This window comes from Macrosteles quadrilineatus, unplaced genomic scaffold (assembly GCF_028750875.1).
Source record: "Macrosteles quadrilineatus isolate MER2022 unplaced genomic scaffold, UCM_ALF_1.0 Scaffold_3__2_contigs__length_128488019, whole genome shotgun sequence".
In the NCBI taxonomy this organism is placed as follows: domain Eukaryota; kingdom Metazoa; phylum Arthropoda; class Insecta; order Hemiptera; family Cicadellidae; genus Macrosteles; species Macrosteles quadrilineatus.
In genome coordinates, this window is record NW_026542596.1 from 76,459,720 (window position 1) to 76,477,722 (window position 18,003).

The window sequence follows — 18,003 nt, forward strand, 5'->3', positions numbered from 1 at the left end:
AACGGGGATAAAATCCCTCAGGTGGTGACACTGCGGCAGGCGGATCCAGCAAAAAACGCTGAGCTAGTTCCTCTCTTCACTGCTAGATGGTGCGCCAGCCTTTATTGATTGGTGTAAAAAAGGATGATCTCACCCTCTCCCTCCCTGCCTGCCCAGCCACTCCTGCTCCGGCGAACGTCAAAGCGCAAGACCTCAAACAAAACAGTGTCGTCTGATCTCTTTCCAAGTTCTCATTGTTTATTGTATGACAAGTGTTCTTAAAATCTATGAATCTCCTCTTGTAGTGATTCCTACCCTCCTGGACCTCATTCTTCATGTGATTTTCACCAGATCGGTATGTGTACTGTGTTGTTTTTGGTTATTTTATATAGTGTGATTAGGAATTTGCAATGTAAGGTTAACTGTGTTTATCATAGAGTTCATTGAGTGGAATGAACTGTATTGGCGATTTGGTTTCAAATACCACAAATTGGGTTTTAATTGATCAATGATCATGTTTATGTTTATTCACCGAATTTTTACCAACGGATTAACTCTAGTTCAGTATACATACGGGCATGGTTTTGTATTTTCATTTGTATCGCTGTTGTTTTTTACTTCAGTGTCATCCCACTGGTATTTTTACATAGAATCATGTTGTCATTTTTCAATGCCTATAGGTAGTTTCTTTAGTTTTTTTAACTTCATATAGTTTTTAATGAAATATGTGTATTTATTTACTTTTTGACCTGTTGATATTTTGAAAAATTGTACTTTTGTGTACCAATAGTCCTGGGTGGGTAACCTATCTTAAATTTTCTCACAAGAACTCTGCATTATGGGACCTATAGTAGAACCTCGATAACAAGTCACCCTTGATAAAGGGTCATTTCAAATCCCCTTGAAATTATTTTACCCCTAATCACGTGTTATTGCAAACCTAGATAAGAAGTCAACCTTGATAACAAGTCATAGATTTTATAATCCCTTTGAGAGTCTTGTTATCAATAAGGTTCTACTGTATTTTACCTAATTAATTAACCGCATATTATATATGTACATACATTTTCAATTGTAGAGGACCCACATTTGCGTTTGAACCTCTATTTTAATGTCCAACTTTCGTTGCCATTTCCATTATTAGTCTATGATAACATTATAATTCAGATACTAGTCTTAGTTCTTAAAACACTTTTTCTCTTAAGGGTAGGTTTTGTAGAGTAACAGGAGTTTTCTGACAGATATAAAAATGTAGAATTTATCAAAGTTGTAAAATTTATCTAGCTAATTACACATTCATTAGAATGTCACATTACCAAAACTATTAAGGGCAACCCTAGTTTGGTATTTTTTTAGTTCATAAACTTTCAAAGTTTCAAAGTTATGTTATACTGTATATGTTTTAAGTTTTAAATAACCCCAGTTCAGCGTCTCCACTTGCTAACTTAACGTAGTTTTTTTACATTAAGTCCAATACCTCTAGTCTATTATATTACAAGTTAATGTACAGCATGATTGTTTAGTTTTAATTTTATTTAAAGTTATTTTATTTATCTTCGATTGTATGTTGAATTACATCAGAAACACCGGTGCACAAACTCGTTGATGATATATATTTTTTTAGAGACATAAAAGTTACCAGTCATTTACAAATAATTGTATATTTTCTGGCGCTGACATTGATGAATGATGATTATCGGCGTCATGCATTCCGTTGAACTGTACAATTTGCGGCATCTTTGATACCTTATATTTGGTTAGAGCACAAGAGTTAGACAGATAAATTAATATTGCTAAACTAAATATTTTGATGAGAGCCTAAAATACATGCGAAACAACATTTGAAAGGCGGAAATTCAGTAGCAATACGGTAATGAGGTAATCGTGAGAAAATCACACCTGACATTTTGGCAACTCTGTCGCTAAGCACGTTCTTGCTCCTGTAGAGTAGCAGGAGAAAGCAACAATGCTATCGACATCACAGATCGTAGGTTATCTGACTCTACTGTTCTACTATACTCCCGGCTCTTGTATTGCGCTGTTCTAATCAATGCCTCTTGGATCTCGTGGTCGTGGCGTACGTGACAATGTCAACACCGATCATGGCACCCTTGGCGATTGTTCATAGGCTTCGAAGTTTGTATTTTCATATTTATGTGTAAACAAAATTGTGCACGTCTCCTTTCTTGTTCATAAGATACTTTAGCTAAATAAAATCATAGACTAACCAACAAAAGTAGACTTCCCATCCAATTGTAAATTTTTAGCTCGTTTTTCGTGTCTAATTTATGTCCGGTGACACTGGTGGCTATAGTGTCGACGACATTTTTATTTTATTATTTTAGAGTTAATTACACGGCTTTATGCATTTATTCTGAAGTAAACATAAAATACAAGAAAATATTTCCTTTAATATATAAACAAAACAGTTCAGTATGTTTTTTATATATTTATGTTATCCAGCTACAATTTATTGATTTTCAAAATACACACACAATATTTAATTTCAATCATATTTGCAGTTTGAGCCGCGCCGACTTGAAATACGTGAGCTTGCCTAATACAAAAGTTTACTTTATTGAAATTATTTCATTCTTTTTAAAGCATTTTGAAGTCGGTCGTATTTTTTTACAAAAATAAATTATCTATCTATGATAAAATCAAAACATATGACTGCAAATTGTTTATACAGTCTATACTATTATATAAAAATCTAATGGTGTCTTTCTGTATGTGTATTACTAATAGGTACAAAAACTACTGAACCAATTGGGCTTAAATTTTACAAAAATATAGTTACCATACCAAGGACCATTATAGGACTATTCACACTTCGATACTGACCGTGGGCTTTGCCCCTTTGGCTTTAAAAGTTCTGAGGTGAACATTTTAAAAGTAAATATTGATTGGTCTCCATGGCTGCGATGAGAACACTAACAATGTTTGTTTACATTTGCTTTGACATTTAAATGTAAACAAGAAGAACTCTAAACTGCATATTTCACAATTTCAGACAGCTGATACAAAGAAATTAAATATAATATTTTCCATAAATATGAGGTAGGTTTATTTTAATCTAACCTTTAATCATGGATTATTTATTCTAAAACTATGTCAATGATTATAGAAAATAAAGTTTTTATAACCGTTGCTGTATCAACTCCGGCTCTGCTTTGGATTTTTTAAAGCGTCAAAGTTATGAAAATAATGTTATTGATATGTTTTCATGAAAACAGTATGAAAATTACAATTTATAGATGTTTTGTATGAATTTGGAGGCTACTTTAAACAAATTCAAACTGTTTAACTTGTGTTAGATTAACTTGCACATCACATTGTTTTTTTATATGTATATTTAGGTAAATTAAGTTATTGTGTTTTGCTAAACCTATGCTTAAATTAAACTAAAGAATATCATCAATAACTAAATTGTACATCGTTGATTTTTGTTTTCTAGAATCTGTTGTATATGTGTAACTATATTTAATTATCAAATAGTAATACAAAAATACTCTTTTTTATCTTAACATAGCTTTCAGTTCACATTTACTTTATTTGATACATTTATTATTTGTGTTTTGCCACACCACTGATTAAATTAAACCAAGGAAAATATCATAAAACTAAGCAGTACACAGTGTTCTTTTGTTTCTAAAATCAATGAAATATCTGTTACTATGTTTACTTAATGGTAAGTGTGAAAATGTAAAGGAAATGGACGATGGAACTGATTAAAAGAACTGGTATGTATATTAAGTTGTTTGTTGATATTTTTTATAGAGTAGAATCAGAGATGCAATGAAACATATATTGTATTTGCTATTATATTTTTTAGGCCTTGATGCTTTGATAATCATATTAGTTTTGTCTGTTGTCTGTAATGCTGAATTATTTGTTTAAAATTTTGTATAGTACCTATAGATATATAGTTTCTTTAATATTTCAAAAGACTGTATTGATAAGGCACAGCAATATTTCTAAAGTTTATAACAGCTGACTTAGTTTTGCTAATGATTTATTGTGAGTAAAGAAACTTAAGATGGAAGGATTTGTGATTTAATCCTACTAATATTATAAAGAAGAGTGAAATTTAAAAAAAGTGTTCATTTAAATTTAATAATTAGTATTTTTGCAACTTCAAAATTGAAATTTAAAATGTCAATAGTAAATTAAAATATATTTAATTAAGGGAGATGAAGGTAAATCATGTATGTCAAAGTTGTATTCGAAGATTTTGTAAGGTTTTCTCATATCAGCCTACACATGATTTAAAATTAATCAAAACCAAAATGGTGCTATCCACTACTTACCAGATTTAAAAGTTATAACTTTAACTTTTCTATTAAGGCCATAAAAGTTGAATTTTGTTTCTAAAAGCGTTTGCGGATGTGTAACTATTATATGCAACAGATGTAAAGATTAAAATGTTTCTATTTTGTGTCCTCTTCCCGTTGAAAAAAAACACGGGTACAACAGCTAGTAGATAATAAAGTTAATATTTGTGAACGCTTTGACTGCTTTTTGATTACGCTTTTTATTGATCCTGTTTTGAAGTCATTTCGCAGTACAAGTATTGGTAGTACAAGCATACTCCTTTTATCTATTGTACAAGTACTATGCGTTGAAACACAGTCAAGGGAAGGATTTATAAACAAATAAGACTTTGGGTAACTTAATTAACTGATAACCAGTGATATCTAAATTTTATTCTTGTACGATTCAATTACTAGTATTATGTCAGAAGTGTTCGTGATTATGTATTGATTTGGTAAGAGAATGACATTGTAAATTTAAAATATCCAATTGATTCACAAATTAGAAGCGGTACCATTTCTTAGGTTGGCCAAATATAAACAATCGATACTGGACAATTAATTGAACGTGTAAAAACGATACGTGTTAGCTTAATAGCAATTCTTCTATATTTATAACACTTTTATTCACATTTCTTCAATTATAAACCAATAAAAAGTACTAGTGCCCTCGTGTGTCTAAATCATCGAACTAGGGTTTTATATACTTCGATGGTCTAAATATAGAACCTCGGCTGACTTTTAATTGACTAAGAACATGTCTACTGCATACTTGAATACTGAATATAGTGTGTTCAAATCTATAACTAGCTGCTTCCCAAAACAATCAATAGTTTGAACCACTTGACAGTTTAATACAAATTTTCTGTCTGAAATGCATTTGACTCACACAATCATTTTTAAATCATAACTTTGAATTTCCACTCATACACTACTTTGGCATTACCTGTCTACTCCTTTAATCTATGCTGGGACCACATGCAGTCATAAATTGAAGAAAAATTGGAAATCTATAGTAGGTTAGCAAAATTGTCGAGCGTAGAATTCCTGGAGAGATGTGATGACAACACTGAACGTTCCCTCTGGAGATGGCATTTGCAGATGTCTCGGTCGTGCGCTGTCAGCTGTTTCGCTGTTTGGTGGTCGTTGCGCTAACATGTAACATGATATCGTGATTTTCTGCATCTAGACTTGCATCTTAAACTAGTCGTGCATCTTTATAAAGAGATGTGTGCACTTAGAGGCTCATTTGTGGCTCGAGGTGCAGTCACATGTATAGCTTATGCAACTTTTCAGTTTAACCCAGTTCCTACAATGCTAAAAGCTGCTGGTTCGATCCTGTACAGAGACAATTCAGAAGCCTTTTTGTCGTTGGGCTATCAATGCTATGTTTAGAAAATCGTCGTTTTTTAGTAATAATAAAATGACCAGGGTTTTGGCTCCTTGAAATCGCCACTAGTTCAAAACTCTCACAAAAACCTACAGCTAGATATGTATAGTATGTATTTACTCGTAATGTATAGTATAGTAACGCATTTGAACGATAGATACCGACTGTATACTTTATATAGAGATACATTTATATAGGATGCCTTCGTTTATCCATTTACACGTGATACAAACAAGAAATAAACCTAAATCTAATTTAATTTAAAATGTTCATCCTGCCACTAAGTACAAATTTTGCCATAGTTAATGTCCAAATATTACATTCTAAAATTAAACTGAACCTAAAAGACTAAACAGAATCAAACCAAACCAAAACAAAACCTCAATCTCACTACCCAAAGTCAAAAGCTGCTCTTTAATTCCACACACAAACCACGGAACACTCGTTGAAATTTACCTCTAACACGGATTAAAATCTCTACCAATCATGCTAAAGAATTGAGATTTGCGAATATTTACATGCTAATATTTATCTAAATTTATCTATGGACGTACGGCAATGCATTTAAACGAGAAGAGGTGTCTCAACACTGTTTTAATCTAGAGATGAATTAAATCCACATCTATGTACACCGCGTTAGTCGTACCGTTCATCGTTCACCGCATCGTGGAGTTCCCCTAACCTTTTGACCCTAGAGTCCCTCGTCGTTAGAAAGGGTCTCCTTCACATTTACAGCTTAGTATATGAGAATTGTAAATTAAATGTAAATCGACTGTTAACACTGTGTAGGCCCAATCTTCGCGAATCCCTGTGCTCTAGGAATTTACTTGTGTGAGAAGAAATTAATTAAAAATACTATTAAGCATTGTTGTGCAATTAAAGGTTACGGAGAAGATTCCAAAAATACTGTATATTGAAAATTCATATTTAGGAATTTGGTCCAATTCGGCAAATCCATTTCATCACAGTACGATTAAAATTTGATCAAAAATCCAATTTACCCCTTCTCCGTATCAGCAAACCTAGGTACTCGTTATATCTACTGTTATTTAAATAAGAAATCAATATGTCTTAATTATGGAAATGCATTTTCCAATCAGAATTAAATTTGCTTGGATTCCATGTTTGCTGCGGTGGGGGTATTTTAAACTCTATCCAAACCCACAGTTCCTTCTTGATCCCATCCTAAAATGTACGATCTAGTGCTGATTTGTAACTCGGAAATTTCGGAAGAGTATTAATGTCGAACTATATGAAGTCCAACGGTATAAACCATCCATACAAAAAATCCTCGTTTCAAGAAGTTAGGTTTAAAATTAGCTTGCTGAAATCAAATTGAGTGAAAATGATTAGCTCATCTTCCGGGATGAAAGTAATACCGTACTCAGGTGGATGTTGACGACCTTTGACCGACACTCGGCAGCCAGCGGGGAAATTACCAGTTGTTCCCACGGTCTCATGATTAGGGTTAACAGACTTGAGGGATAACTTAGCATCACACCTAACTCACATGCGTTATGTTTTTATGAATGTTTCACACTTATATTGTTTTTTTAGCGAATTTCTTATGTAGGGAATAAATATTACCCTAGGCCCCATGGTAAGGCCTATCGGCCTATCGGCTAGTATCGGGGCCGAATCTTTCCAGTTTTGATGTCCACAGAGGCGAAAAAACACCATCCGTTTATAAGTGTGTTACAGCTTGAACTCGAGTAATTTGTATGATTTTGATGACATTTTGTAAAAACGTTCGTTAACCAATTTAAAATTACCTATACATTATCCTACACATTGCCTTATTGACATTTATACTGAAATCAACACCCAGGGTGTCTAGTAAACATCCGAACGTTCATGGGAGGGGACCGCTCGAGTAATTTGACCTAGTGCGGCAATTACTCCAAATGTACCACTGACATAAGATTTAACTATAAATATGTTGCGTTCGGAATGCTTTTTGACACACTCCACTCCCCTGAATAAATAAGTAGCCTGAACTGATACCAACAACGGCGAACCTATCTTTTCACGCTCACACGAAGTCTTTCTCGTACAAGTGTTGGAGAGTATACCGGGTGTCCCGTAAGTAAAAAGCTAAATTCCGGGAAAGTGTTCTATGGATCAAAATAAAAAGAAAATCAAGAATACATTTTTTCCATCGCTTTGTTTACCAGATAAAATGTAGAACATGCGTGTAATATTATAACGGCCGCCATTTTGAAATTTATAATCTGACCAGCTTTATTTTTTTCTACAATAGGTATTGGTATTGTGTACGTTAACATGCCAAGTTTCATAATCTTTGATTGAAAAACTTCAAAGATAAAAATATCTATGTATAACAAACAAAATGGTGGACATCTAGTAGACAAGCGATTTTGGAAAACACGTTTTCCATATTTTCTCTTACTTTCACCATAAGAACCATATACCATTTCCCGGAATTTGGCTGTTTACTTACGGGACACCCCGTATATGTTGACTGTATTTATCTATCTCAGCCTTTTGTGTAAACAGCTTAATTAATTGTTGAAGCCAACATAGATTGACTGACTAGATATACAACACAATACCAGTGCCACCGTATGTTAAATCAGCCATTTATTTGTGGTGGACGAGGTTAAAATAATTTGTACTCTAAAAATAATTTATAAATAAAAAAACTTTTTTAAAACAAAACGTTTTTAAACGCATTAAAAAGTAGAAAATAATTTACAAATATGTGGAGAGTATAAATACTTGTAAGATTTAAAACGAAAAACGTGGGGTGCATGCAATAGATAATTTACAATTACCTTCACCTATTGAACTAATGTATTATTATCAATGCATGCACCCCACGTTTTTCGTTTTAAATCTTACAAGTATTTATACTCTCCACATATTTGTAAATTATTTTCTACTTTTTAGTGCGTTTAAAAACGTTTTGTTTTAAAAAAGTTTTTTATTTATAAATTATTTTCTACTTTTTAGTTTTTAATGTGGGTGGATGTTAAATCTATTTCAAGCATCTATATCAGATTAAGACAGAGGCATGTAGGAAATCTAAATCTAAGGTTTATTTGAGTTTCTTTAAATATAATTATGTATTAGATTGAATGTATGGCCTACCTACTAACTATAAATATCAATATATTTAATTTATTGTTTACTTTATAGAATACTAAATAAATAACAATCGACATTATTAACAAACACCTTTATACTGTATATGCAATAAGATTGTTTATCTTTATTTTGAAATGTTTGTATAAAGAATCTCTTGGGAGCATAACCTGTACCTCTTAACCTCTGCTAATCGAACTGTCAAATTTAAGTATTTACAGCTGACTTAAATTAATTGATATATTTACATTCTTTCAAAATGTAAACATGGAAAATTTGGAAGCCCATGGGGCGTAGCCCAAGGGAAATATGTAAATTAAATGATATAATATTGCATTGTCATCCATTTGTGAGCTATATTTCAAATTTCAAGTCTCTTGCTCATCAGGACCTTCGTTTAAAATTGATATCAAAATTTGTAGGAAAGCGAGCTAATAAAAACAAGCCTATGGGGCGTATCCCAAGGGAAATATGAAAATTAAATGATTAAATATTGCATTGTCATCCATTTGTGAGCTATGTTTCAAGTTTCAAGTCTCTAGCTCATCGGGAAGTATCAAAATTTGCAAGAAAGCGAGTTAATAAAAACAAGCCAATGGGGCGTAGCCCAAGGGAAATATGAAAATTAAATTATATAATATTGCATTGTCTTCCATTTGTGAGCTATGTTTCAAGTTTCAAATCTCTAGCTCATCGGGAAGTTAGTATAAAATTGATTGCAAAATTTGTACCGGACAAGAAAGCGAGCTAATAAAAACGTTTTAAAATACATAGCCTACCAAGTATCATAAAGATCACTTGGAAAAAATGCCACTCTTTATTTTGACCCATACAACCAATTCCCCGGAATTTGAGTGCATGTTATTTGGATGGACACATTTTACATGGAATGTTAACTGCAATATTGTATTGTCAATATGGTTTGGTTTAGGTGATTGCTAAACGGACGCTGGACCAAAACAGCTGTGAATTGCCTTGACAATTTCCAAAAGCAAAGCAACGTAAATAAACCTGGCTCATATATCTTTGGTCAAATAAAATAGCAAGTGAGCACGATTCATATACTTTGACTAGTCAAACAAGGCAATTAAAGATTAAAGAGTACCAAACGATTAAAAAAATACCCCCGCCGCAGCAAACCTGCAGACTAAGCGAATTTCCATTAACCTGATTAGATTTACACTAAAATGCCTCCATAAAAATAGCACATTCATTTCCTATTTAAATAGAATTAGTTTAACGAGTACTTAGGTTTGCTGCAACAGGGAGGGTAAACAAGATTTTTTTATAAAATGATAATAGTTTATTAAGAAATAAAAGTATTTTCCAAAATCGATCAAAATATGTTCATAAACAAGCAAACTACATCAGTTGACTTATTCTCCATAAGAATAACATGGGAATTTTAAAATTACAATTTTTTGAATTTTCTCCGTAACAATTAGGCGCATAATAACGCTTCAATATACTAAATTATTTGTTTTTTTAAGCTCTACAATATGGTTTAAAAATAAATTGTGAAATTTTGTGTTTTTGGGTCAAAAATGGGAAAAACCTATTTTTACCCCATAAAACCCCCCATAAACCCCCGTTCCCATAGTCCGATCATGCTGGTTAGCGAACTCATTCAAGTTTATCCCGCCTTACACCTTCAAACCAAATTTTATCAAAATCAGACAAAAATTACTCAAGTTATCGTGCGGATGGACACACACACACACACATATATATATATAGAGAGAGAGAGATGTATAAAAATTTGAACGAATGGTGTTTTTGGCCTCTGGGGACATCATAATGAAAAAGTAAATCGGTCCCGGGCTTAGGTCTTACCATGAGGATGAGACCTACGGTAATAGCTACTTCCCTATAGGGAAATTCGCTAAAACAACAATAACTATGTTTCTAACTTGAAACACAACTGAAGCATATCCGTGGCAGTGGTACAGAACTGTTGTAGCGGCGTTTGCTTCAAAAAGGTTCTTCACACCAAGTAGTAGGCGTTTGAAGATAACCCGCACGAGATGAGATAAACAGCTTGCCCCCCCTCCCCCCCCACCCCGGCATCCTAGAGGGGTACCACCGTACCACGCCTTTTTACTATCCAGCGGCCACTGTTGGCTACACTGATGTTTAGCTATGCAGTAACCCAGCTTGATTATAATAGTTTAGAGTCAAGTGAGTAGCGCCAGGCTAGCCAACTTGTGTCACATTCTACATTCATGTCTCGTATTCGGCTTGGAAGTCAATGTTGGCATATTGGCAAGGGTGATGGGAACATCGATGTATAAAACTAACAGTCAGTTTTATACATCGATGGATGGGAACTGACATGTTCCAGGGATTTATATTTTGTTAGTTTTCATCCTAGAGTGGCAAACACTATTAGCATTTCACAATTTTTCCATTAGTCAAATTCGTGTTAAGTTCAAAGGATTATCAAATATTTTCGAATTATCGCCAATCAAAACAGTCCAGTTTTGGTGGATGTTGCAACATAGGCTAATCCTTTAAAACGCTGATGAGTTGGAACTAGTATTTTCGTCACGTTTTTTATCAGTTATCAAAATTCTCAGACTCGAAATAGCATTCAAAACTTAAATAAGCCAAAAGTCCATATTGGAACATACTAGTTTAGTTTGTGAGTGTTTTTTTTTTTTTAACAGAAGATTGCAGTTTTGTGGCAGGTCCTATAGAATTACTTTTACCGGATATAACATACTCCCTTAGTAGATTTCTCATCCTTGTGGATCAGCTAAAGACGATTTTATTGTTAGCTCCGTCTGGTGCTCTGTAGAGGTCGTGTTTTGTTTACAATTTCTTTTTTGATATTTCACTAATTTAAAACCTCGTTTTAAAAGCGATCTAATCATAAACAACAACTCATCTCTTAGTCATCCAGTAAAGAAAATTCATGAAATTAACCCTAAAGTAAAATAATAGAAACAAATTCTCATCGGCGATCACTGTCACCGGACATGAACTAGACACGAAAAAGAGTTTCAAAATTTACAATGGAACGAGAAGTAGACTTTAACCGTAGGAAAAAGAATATACAGCAGCACTCCTCCTATGTATACTCTTTAATCTGTTCTACACACTAAATAAGCTGACTGGATTGTTGCTCAGATGAACAAATTTAATTTATTGCCCAGTCAAATTCGTTTTAAATTTGTTCGAATGTTTTGATAAGATGGTAAATTACCTCAAGACTAATATTGAAAATTAAATCGTTATTACGAATAACCTACTGTATACAATCGGTATTCGAAATTATTGAAACGACTTATTTAGTTTAGTATACTACGGCCAACCCCAAAATTCTAGAAACCCATAGATTAGACTGCAATTGAAACGATACTTGAATTTAAAAGCATATGTTTACCTCCCCACAAGCATACAGGTACATCAAGCAAATCTTTTAGCAGGACCTGCGTACCAGAATGAGGGATCTGCTTCCACTTTCACCTGCGGTTACTGAAATTGAAATTGAATAATGCCAATTAGGCGGAGTCACGAGGTATTGTTACGGCTACATGATAACAAAGAGGGGGGAGATCAGCTGATCCATTGTCGTCGCTCATCCAGCCATGGGCCTTGCCCTTTGGCGGGAAGGGGCTTCATTGCGACACGCACGACACCAACCTAACCTCACTTGTGATTTACTGTCGTTGTCGTCGTTGCAGCATCGGCGTATATCGGTAATTAAATGTGAAGAGTGGGTCATAAAACCATAAAGAGAAGTTGCATATGAAACACGCCCGTGTGACGTCACTAATTACAGAAGTTTAAAGTCGTGGTGTCGTATTAGGAAATAACACGAACTGTTACTTTTTGAAGGGATTTATTTTTATACCCTACAAGACCTTAGAGGGTTGCGATACTTTCAATAATTTTAATTTTACTTCCTCCCCCTATACATAGTATAAGGAAGAAGTTTTGTTTTCGTCAACATTTTCGAGTTTGAGTTTTGGGTTGAAATAAACGTTTTGTGTGTGTACAGAACAAACTACACCTGTAGGGCTGTGGTCAGATTTTGAAATTTGGTATATGGCTACTGATCCAAGGTATCCCCAGGAACTTTTGTTTTAATTTTTTTTTGCAAATTTGATTTTCAATTGTTATTTTCCCATAAAACCATAGAAAAAACGGATTTCCACCATAGTCCATAATGGCTCTAACGATTTTGATTTTAAGTATTTCACGTCCATTTAACTACAAACAAAATGGTTCAACCTCCAACGTTGTAGAATTACGGTTCAAAAGTTATTGAAACTTATATGATTTTCCCTATAAAATAGTTACTCTCACCTTACCCATGATACGGGTTATTGACAAGCTAATGGGAGAAAATATGTGTTGGATTGCTTAAAACCGTTTATTTACTTCTGTAAATTAGTAAAAACATGTGTTTCGAAAACCATCTCAACCCAATATCTGATTGTGTGAAGATATTGTTTGTAGTTAGTTTATAATCACACTTTTATCTAGGACGTATTCTGAAAACGAAACTGATGAAATTAAAATTAATGAAGGAATGGGAATTTAAAATGGGGACCACCATTCATTGATAAGATAACCAAAAAACGTACATTATTTATTTGACATAGGTTATCAAGCCATGGGTGAACCTAAAATGCGTTCAGTGTGGGCTACCTTACGGAGTTTTATGGCATTTCTTTTCGTTATAAGGCGTTTTTACGTTTAAATTATGCAATTGGCTACCTGTTCCAGAAAAGATTCGGGAACCTGTTAAGCATATTAAGTTAATTAATTGTCATTAGTTCTATAAAACCAGCTGCATTTTTAATGTCCATGAGTTTGTCCTCATGGGGGTTGATTTACTTACAGAACGCTAAATGTGTGCATTGTAAAACAGTTTTTGGGACTTGCGCAAAGTTTTCTGGCGGAGTTTTAATTTTTACTATTATCATTGCACCGTCAATTGGACGTTCGTGCAAACATGTCGTAAATGACTTGTATTTTTTAAATTACCGGACATGAAATACTGGTTACTCACGTAGAGGATGGCCTAGATAGTGATTTGCTTTGTGGGATTGCCAGTCAATGTCGAATGTATTTTTTATAGTTATGTCTTCACGTCCGCTGTTCCTTTCTCAGTATCGTCTGGTGCATTCGGTGATTCGGTCCGTAAATGGTTGAATTAAAAAATTTCTGACATTTGAAAGTCGATTTTCCATCGTAGAGATTGGAAATTTTGATAAACTAAACTCAGTGTTTAGGGATGTCGTTAGAGATGACAACACAATGTATCCAGTATTGTCTTGGAAAGAAATAACTTTAGGGGTGATGAGTGACTCTCTTAAACTAATCCGACAAAACATGGTCCCGTCTTATCTTGTTGACTCAGTATGTAAAGGTCACGGGATTTATTTGTTCGTGGTGTTTATTTTTATAATTTGCTTGAAGACGCAACACTTTTTGAACTGTATCTAAAATAAACGGTATCAGCATTCTGACACATACTTTCTCCCATAAGATTGTCAACAACCTTTCTCATGAGTAAGCGGTGAGAGTAAATATACGGAAATGGGATTTGTACAATTTTCTTCAGAATTTAAAGGACTATAACATACTCAATTTTTATCAAAATCGTTCTAGCCAATTTTGGGAAAATCCGATTTTCCGTTATTTTATGGGGATTTTTATGGGAAAATAACATAATTTACCATAACTTTTGAACCGTAATTTTTACAGAAATGGGATTTGTACAATTTTGTTTAGAATATAAAGGACTATAACATACTAAATTTTTATCAAAATCGTTCGGGCCATTTTTGAGAAAATCCTATTTTTCCAGTTTTTATGGGGTTTTATGGGAAAATCTCCATTAAAAATAAAATTTTCTAAAAAATGGCAAAAACTATCAAAATTGTAAGGATCATAACATACTCTGTTAAATCAAAACCGGATTTTTGTCTAAAATCCTATTTTTCGTTATTTTATGGGGGTTTTATGGGAAAATAACATAATTTACCATAACTTTTGAACCGTAATTTTTACAGAAATGGGATTTGTACCATTTTGTTCAGAATTTAAAGGGCTACAACATACTAAATCTTTATCAAAATCGTTCGGGCCATTTTTGAGAAAATCCGATTTTTTCGGTTTTTATGGGTTTTTATGGGAAAATCCCCATAAAAAATCAAAATTTCAAAAAAATGAAAAAAAAACGCCTGGAGATACCACGGATTAGAACCTACATACCAAATTTCATTGAAATCGGACCACAGGTGTAGTCCCTAGCTCTGTACACATCCAGACACACAGACACACACACAGACACACACACACACACACACACACACACACACACACACACACAGACATCACTTCAAAAACCACTTTTTTGGGTCCAGGGGGACCCAAAACGAATATATCCACTCAAAACTCAAACTCGAAAATTTTGAAAAAAACAATACTTTCTCCATATACTATGGTATAGGGGGAGAAAGTAAAAATTGATCATCACAAGTATTTAATTTAGTTGTTGTAAAGGGTAATGGAAGATGCTTGAGTGTGGCAGAGGGATATTTTAAGGCGTAGAGGTGAGCATTTATTTTTTGAAGGGAACATTTCTAGGTCCGTGTTTCCGCAAGGTGATAACCTGTGGATGTTCATGAAATGGAGTTATGAACTTCCTAAAGTAATTTATAAAATTACGTTGTAACTCAAGGTGTGTTTATTTTTAAGCTAATTGCATCTCTTAGGCCTATATCTACCTGACAAGGCTCAACTCATCACGAGTAGTCGTAGTAAGTACTAATAAGTCACGACGCCGACGACACTATTTGCTGTTTCCTAGAGATTCACTCACTTTCCCTCCGCACGAAGCGATTTAAACAGACTTTATTCAACTATTTCGTGTCTCTTCCCTCGTTATGTTGGTTGTGGAAACTGGTTACGCCATTATTGTACAACTCCCTAGTCAATCAATACTCTAGAGATTACGGGTTTAAGACATACAAAATTATGTTCAATCCGTTAGAAAACACAAGGAATACTTTGTGATATGTTTAAGGGTGAAGGCGTGTCAAGCAACAGCATGTACCATGGTAGCACAATTGATTTGCTTTTGGCCACCAACTTGTCATGTAAAATCTCAATCTGAAGCTGATTTGCGTGAGTTTTATACCCGATTGACTGCAAAAATGTCCACTAAGTGTTTCTAAGCTTATTTTAGTTCAAGTAAATTTCAGCTTCAGTCATCACTGAATCTCATAAGTTCACGTCACGGAACGTAGGCTACACACGAACAGTAAAACAGAAACTGTATGGATCATAAACACAAATTATGTCACTGGCCCGAAAACATATTTGTATTAATATTTAAATGGAGTTTGTCAAAAAAACATCCATACCAGCTATTACGGCTATTAGTATGGCCCTTTGGGTCAGTGACATAATTTGTTTATACAGGGTGAGTTTTAAATGAGTTCCCCCCCTACTTTTTTCTACATTTCTTAAGATATCAACTCCGGACCACGTCAGATCATTGAAGAGTAGTAAGTACTTCATTTTGACTGGGTATAAATTTTTGGCCGCCATCTTGGATCTGCCATATTGGATACAAAGTTTTTTTTTTCAAATGTAAAGGTAGGGTTGTGACCCATCGTTTTAAACTATATTTTTATGCTGAATACGATGCTGCAATCCGTTTTTAAAAATCTTGATCCATTCTAAAGTTATGAGAACTTTTTATAACATTATTTTTTGCCCATTTTAACATTGTGCATTTAGAAACTCCCCGCGCGCACTGCGCCGTCACGGCCGTCACGGCCGGCCTTTTCCAAAAGTCGTTCCCATGTAATGTAATGGAGGTGCGCGCACTAGGACGGCACGGCCGTCACGGACGCCACCGCCGCCACCGACGTCTGTCAGAAAGTTCGGAGGAGCGAATTTCAGGACAATTCCGCGGCGTCCGTGACGTCCGTGCTGTCCCAGTGCGCGCACCCCACGGCGCGGACGTCACAGACGCGACGGACGCCAATGTATCATGTCTAGAAAGACTCTCCTCTAGGTATCGAAATAGACATTCGAACTTTTCGTGGCTCATCCTAAAGTACTGGAAAAATTTGTCATCGTCCTCTACAAGAATAATGTGTGAAATTCACCAAAACATAGTCGTTTTCTATTTATATTATGTATCCAAAAATCTCGCTTTCCTCTTCCTCTTCTCCTTAAATTAATCCAACTACCACCACGTCTTCTTCGATATCCATAGCTCCCACACTCTCACTGCTCACAGCAAAACAAGTCAACTGCAATGCAAAATACATCAGTCCAAAATGCTGTGACGGCCGTGACGGCCGGCCGTGCCGTCGCAGTGCGCGCACCCCCCCTGAAAAAGGCGGTGACGGCGGTGACGGCCGTGACGGCCGTGACGGCGCAGTGCGCGCGTACCTTAAGAACATAATCGCAAAATATTACTAGAAAAAGATTTATCTATATTATGTGGTGTATACTTATCTTTATCTAGCACTATTTTGCGATTATGTTCTTAGTTTCTAAATGCACAATGTTAAAATGGGCTAAAAATAATGTTATAAAAAGTTCTCATAACTTTAGAATGGATCAAGATTTTTAAAAACGAATTGCAGCATCGTATTCAGCATACAAATCTAGTTTAAAACGATAGGTCACAACCCTACCTTTACATTTGAAAAAAAACTTTGTATCTAATATGGCGGATCCAAGATGGCGGCCAAAAATTTATACCCAATCAAAATGAAGTACTTACTACTCTACAGTGATCTGACGTGGTCCGGAGCTGATATCTTAAGAAATGTAGAAAAAAGTAGGGGGGGAACTCATTTAAAACTCACCCTGTATGTGTATTATAACCGTTTCTGTTGTAATATTCATGAGGCTATAACCTAAAAATACGTATACTTTGTGCACTAAATCTTGGGAATAAGTCGCCAATCGGTAAGAAAGGTACATCATGCGACGATAATACAATTTACTATACACTTAGCGTGGTATATGATCAATGCCTGAAACTCTGACAAAACCTCGTGGTCTCCACCGTGCACCACGACCGCCACCGCGGTTACCAAAACCGTCGCTTCCCGTGTTACGCTAACCGCAGTTACATACTAGTAGGCCTAATCTGAATTTGCGATCTGAGTCCATTAACTAACCCTTTAGAGTTAACACTTGCACAATTGAACGCTCTAGTGAAGAGTGGTTTAT

At 34.6% G+C, this 18,003-nt stretch overlaps 1 protein-coding gene across 1 annotated transcript in view; it reads left to right on the forward strand.

Annotated features, from left to right (window-relative positions):
• Positions 1 to 168: 168 nt before the first annotated feature.
• The window catches only part of LOC128989997 (prolyl 4-hydroxylase subunit alpha-1-like), a 40,076-nt gene continuing 22,241 nt past the window's right edge, over positions 169 to 18,003 (forward strand). Inside the window, exon 1 of the mRNA XM_054412197.1 lies at positions 169 to 334. The gene's annotated coding sequence lies outside the window, so the exon portion shown is untranslated. The remainder of the gene's footprint in view (positions 335 to 18,003) is intronic.